Here is a 6,000-nt window from a genome sequence, read left to right as displayed (position 1 = left end):
AGTGTCAGGAGTGTGACTGGATAATCAACACACACACAAGTTTACTGCTTTTCTTTCCTCATTTTTCCAAAGGCATTCAGGATGGGGAGGTGCCTGGGGTAGGTTTCCAACTTCATCCTCAGGCTGATCTGTGTCCACACAGCAGCTGGAGCAGCTGATCCTGTTTCCTTAGGATTCCTCAGTTGGCTTTAGGAAATGTGCAGTGGGGAAGTGTCAGGCTGAAAACTCAGTTGTGGAGAGGCATGGTTAAAAAAACACTTAACTGATCTTTGGGGGAAATGTGAAACCTGGAATGGTGTGAGTTGTGTTTCAGGGTAGCCCATGAGTGGCATTTACAAAGCAGAAATCTCTAAGTTGTTTCAAAAATAAATAAGTGTGGTGGCAGAGCTATAAGGGCATGTTTGGAAAAAGGCAATACCTTGTAGTGTCTTCATTTTGTCTCTAATAAAGACTAAGACTGGAGTGTGGGGTTAGACTGGGGCACACAGGCAGCAGGCTGAGTTCCTCCCTCAGATGTGACCTGCATTCCTTTGTGAATTTTGCTGTTCAGCTTGATAAACTTCTGCAGTTTTTCTATTACACAGGACAAAGCATCGCTATTGATTTTTACAGCCTGATGAATTTTATTTCTGTTCTGTTGCAAAATCAGCACAAAGGGGAAAAATCACAAATCATTGCACATAACTAAGGAAAATTTTCCAGCTTAATGAAAGCTTTGTACTTATGTCTGAAATTTTAAAAAGCACATGTGCTACTATTTTTTTTCTCTGGCAACATCATTGTTTTAAAACAAACTGGTTGCTAGTTTGGCCATTTGCTGAGTGGAAAATCAAACTGTCAGGAGCTATTGCTGATGCTTTTGATCTGATGAGGGAAAGGTGAACACACAGCTCTGGCTGAGTGGGCTGGAGGAGAATTATTGAGCACAACCACTCTGGGTCTCCTCCTCCAGTGAACCTGCAGACATCAGCCCTCAAGTCAGAGCACTGAATTCTCCTCATGAAATCAAGCCAGCAGGAGCTTTGTATTTCAGAAATCTCAAAGCCATATTAATTAGGAGAGGCTCTTACTGGCAATCATACATTGATATTTTGTTGCCTGGGAAAGCTTGGGCAAGGCTGACTTGAGCATTTCACTGGGTAAAGGGAAGCTTTTTCTCTGCTTCATACTGTGATGACATATAAATATATCAGGTACTCAAGAGCAATATAGCCACAGGAAAGAGTTTTTCCTCCTTTTTCCTAGACTATAGACCTATTTTTGAGGTGGATTTAAAGACAAGAGAAAAAACCGTTCCAAACTATAAATTACTGGCTCAAATATTTCTAAATGAAATTGGAACAGCGTTTGTGGTGTTTTATTATCTTTTGCCATACAGAGCTGTCTTTGAAAAGGGAAAAAAGCTTAGTAAAAAGTAACTTCAGAGGCTTGACTGCTTTTTGATTACAGTTTGGGATTACTATTTTAATCACTGCTTATCAAGTAATACCACAAACCTCAGAGCATGACCATCTTTCTCAGGGGAAGCCAGATTTAAAAGCCAATTTCCAGCAATCCTTCCTCTTTCTTCCAAACTCCTCTAACAAATATGGAGGGATAATAATCTGTGATATTACAAGAGGCGCTAAGCAATGCATGAATCTCTGTGTTCTCAGATTCCTTCTGAGTTGTCCTTATTGTTGGAGAAGAGGAAATACTGATGTAGGTCTGAGCCTGTTCTTCATCCAAGGCAGCCTCCACTGGGGTGCAGGATCTCACAAACTCGCCCTTTCCCAGGCAGATGACAAATTTGACACACACAAACATGTCCAGATGGAGCATGAGCATGTTTTCAGGGCAGGTCTGAAATGTGTGCCTCGTATTTGTGTACAAAGCACTGCTGCAAAATGGCTTCATGCGCCAACCAAAGCCCTTGGAAAGATGTGGATGAGCAGCCACAAGAGATTCTGGAGCTAAAAGTTGGATTTTAACTCAAAGTTACTGATATTGCACGGATTTCCCATGGATGAAGCAGAGTGAAAATAGAGGGAGTCCTTTTTTTTTTTTTCCTGCAGTTCATTGAGGTGTTTGCAAGGGGAAAGACCCCTCTGTAAAATTCAGGCAGGTGCTGAGTGAGGACCTGAAGTGGCCAAGATCAGCTCTGGAACTGTTTTCTTGTGTTTTCCCTGTGAATCTGTCTCACAGTGGAGCACCATGAGCCCCTCTACAGGATCCCTGGTATGTCTTTTTTCCTCCAGATAAATATTGCTGCTCCTTCTAAAAGAGAAGACAAAGCCTCCCTCCTCCCTCCAGAAATCTTGCATCTAATTAAGGTAATCAGATTCATCCTGGCCACAATTAACTTTTCTCTGAATTATTCAGATGCTGCTCAGTGATGCTGGGGATGGAAGAGTGGATCTTTACATTTTTTCTCTGTAGAGAGCAGGTTGTGTGACCTGATGGGACATGATGCATTTTTTATCAGTGTTGCTGTGAGTCATCTTTGCCACAGGGCTTGGAATGTGCTGCTACCTGCTAAGGGGCTCCAGAGCTGGTTCTATGCAAGAGATAATTTATGAGATTATCTCTATTGAAGAGATAATCTGGTACAGGAGCTTCTAGGCAGTGTTTGGAGTGTTGAAGGAAGGTAGTGGAGGAAGGCAGTGTTCACTCCCAGGCTGGTGTTCTTGTGAAAAGAACACTTGTAAACAAATCACTGCTTTTTTTTTGTTTGTGTTTGGGTTTCTGTGTGTTATATCCACAAAAAGAGTTTTGAGTAGTGCTAATAAACTGATAAATGACTGGAACGGATAAATTGGTGTACTTCCATCTTCCTGGAGTAACAGAGAGCTTCCAATACCACTGCACATCCAAGTGACCAGCAGTGTTCCATGAGTCAGAGTAGAAACAATTACAAAATCTTCACAAAATATTATTTCAAAAGGAAGTGAACTCCTTTACCTATGGGTCATCAGTCACAGTAAAACTGGCAGGAAATTACAGTCTGGAAGTCCTGAGCTTGTCTGTGTGGTAGCCAACTGAGATGTCTCTGGTACAGAAGCCCAGCATTCTATCCCTGTGTCTTGGTTTAGAAAGACAGGAGTCTGCTAAGGAAGGCAGGAGCTTCTCTTGAAATGGAGAATGTAAACTCTCTCCACTCTTCCGAATTGCTATAATTTTAAATTAAGGGGCTCTCAGGCAAAAATATGGGAGCAGGCAATAACAGTTCTTTAATAGGGAAGGAAAAAAAAAAGAATAAAATAAAACAATGCAGTCCACTAGAACAACACTGACAGAGTCAGAACCCAACCTGACACCCTGTTGGTCAGGGTGTTGGTGGTAGTCCGATTGAAAATGTGGCTGCAGTCCTCTGAAGTATCAGGTGTGGTTCTGTTGGAGCAAGGAGGATCTGTAGAGAAGGATGTATTCTTTCCTCTGAAGATCCAGTGGAGGAAGAGGCAGCTGCTGTTCCTCTGGGGAATCCCGTGGAGAAAAGCCGTGCTGGTGTTCCAGAATCTCAAGTTATATCTGGGTAGCAGTGCTTGGCTCCTCCCTCTGGGCGGAGCATCTCACAATGGGATGTTATAGTTCTTATCAGTCATGCAGTGACATTCAATAGTCTGTTATCAGCAGAGGTCCCCTCCGGAGGGAGGTGTGAATGTGGTCACTCAAAGAGAGAGATAAGGCAAACTGCCCACTTGACAAGGTAATCAGCCATACAGATGGTAATGGAAAACATCTTGCATGCAATCTTCAACACCCTGCTTGTTTCTGCTTGTAAAGTTAACATCATCTTCATCTGCTCTTTCTGCCAGCCTAAATCAATGTGCTAGCCAGCTCTAAAAGTATAGAAAACAAAACCCTCCACCCTGCTAAGAAAATACATAAATGTCAGCAGCTCCTACACATGAATGAGCCTCAGCAAGCAAACCACTGTGCATGGGTGGCAGAGGAGGAGAAAAGCAAGGAATTTATAAAGAGATATATTTCACTTTCAGGCTTCTAAGACATTGGCTTAAAAACAACAGAGAGAGAAAATAAACTCAGTGATTTTTTAAAATCATGAAAAAGACACTGACAGGGGCCTGTGAGATTAAGTGTTTTAAGGGTGGGGAGAGTTGCCTGCAGAGCCAGACAGAAGGCTTAGCCCTGGGAATTATTTCCAGTTATTGTTGTGGGGTTCTAGTCACGTTCCTCAAATAGGGATTGACCTTAATATCTCTAAAAGCACAATTCCTGAACCTCTTACTGCTTGTAGTGTTCAGCTGAGGTTTTGGATAGGTGTGCCAAACTCCTTTGTTTTTACAGGAACTCCTGTTTTTTATAAGAAATGGTCTCCCTTGTTTGGTCATTTGAAATTCCAAAGCGAAATTGCCTTGAAATTCAAATGGTTTGCTGGTAATTATCAGTGAGGGCAGAGGATTTTCCTCTGGAGAGGCAGCAGAGACAATGTGCTCACAAGTGACCACAGTCAAGAGACTCTTGAAACTGAACTGCAGCCTCCCCAAAATGAAGCAGGGCTTCAGTTCAGAGATGATGCAGGTGGCAGATTACCTCAAAACGCTGGGGCTAAGGACATATTTTAGCATGTGCTTTCTGGGGGCAGGACACATTCAATGAGTCAGAAAAAAAGTGGGGGCAAAAGGTTTAGATTGTTGACACCAGTTCTGCCAGAGACAACCTGAAAAAAAATTGCTTCATTCTTTCTGCAGAGTATGTTGTGTTCAACATGAACACAGTATTTTATGAAACAGGAGCATTGGCTTCTTGCTGTAAAAACTGCCGTAAAGTGCGACTGCCGTAAAACTATCGTAAAGCGCGACTGTCGTAAAACTGCCATAAAGCGCGACTGTCTTAAAGCGCGACTGTCGTAAAACACGACTGTCGTAAAGGTGCCGTAAAGCTCGACTGTCGCAAAACTGCCGTAAAACGCGACTGCTGTAAAAAGTGTCGCAGAACTGCCGTGAAGCGCGACTGTCGCAAAACTGCCATAAAGCGCGGCTGTCGTAGAAGCGGCTGTAAAGCACGACTGTCCTAAAAGTGGCCATAATGTACAACATTTGTCCATGGAATCAAACAATTTTTGATTTTTTCCTCTCTAATTTATTGATGGAATCTACCCCTTCTTGCCAGGGCGAGGATCTGTTTCAGTAGTTCACTGCTGAAGCTTAACAGAAGTGAAATGCTTCCAAGTGACTGAAGGGAAAATGTTTTTATTCAGTTGAGGGAAGAGGGTTTGTCCTCAGCTTGATAACGGCACCTAGCCTTTACTTTCCTGACAACTTCGTCCTCAAAAGCTACTCTCATTTGTGGTTGTCTTCTGTAAAAGTTTGTGAGCCAAAACATTTGTAGCAGGAGTTCTTTGTGAAAGCTGACCTTCTCTGTGGTACTTCTGTCTGTGCATTGTCTTAGTACTTGAGTCAAATACTAAATCTTTTATCTATAAAAGATGTATCTTTTTCTATGTTAGGATTATAATATTCTCTGCTCCCCACTGAAAAACTCCTAGTTTTCTGTTTTCCAACTCTAATAGAGCATTAATATCATACCTAACTCATTTCACTGGTGACCTGCAGAGTAATGTCACAATTCAGTCTCAGCGCATTGTCAGCAATGAGTTTGTTATCATTCAGGAAGAAGCGGTTATTTAGATTCATTAGTACTGGAATCTTGAAATGGGGAAAAAAAAGTAGAAAACAACAAATAAAAAACCCAACAAAGGAAGTGCACTCTCCAAAAGACATTTAAATGCACTCAAGTTTGGAAGACAGACAAGAAAATTTAGACCAAGAAACATAAATCACTGAAGTAATCTCGTTACATTGCTAGGGAAATCACAAATATTATTCCTCCAATTGTCCTATGGTTGCAGTCTGCAAAGACAAATTATGACCATTGTTTATTTTCATTGTTAATTTGTCAGATGTAGATAAGTCTGATTTTGGCTCTTTTCATTATTTGCCTCCTCCCCACCCTGGCCACCCCTAATTATTTGGTTATATTCCTGTGGCAGAGGCCACT

The 6,000-nt window shown here is 41.9% G+C and overlaps 1 protein-coding gene across 1 annotated transcript in view; it reads left to right on the top strand.

Moving 5' to 3' along the window:
- Window positions 1-6,000, top strand: part of HECW2 (HECT, C2 and WW domain containing E3 ubiquitin protein ligase 2) — a 143,886-nt gene that overhangs the window by 116,104 nt on the left and 21,782 nt on the right. The window lies entirely within an intron of this gene.

Source organism: Camarhynchus parvulus, chromosome 7 (assembly GCF_901933205.1).
Source record: "Camarhynchus parvulus chromosome 7, STF_HiC, whole genome shotgun sequence".
NCBI lineage: Eukaryota > Metazoa > Chordata > Aves > Passeriformes > Thraupidae > Camarhynchus > Camarhynchus parvulus.
The sequence above is the reverse complement of the archived record's forward strand: the minus strand, read 5'-3'. Positions and strand labels throughout refer to the sequence as shown.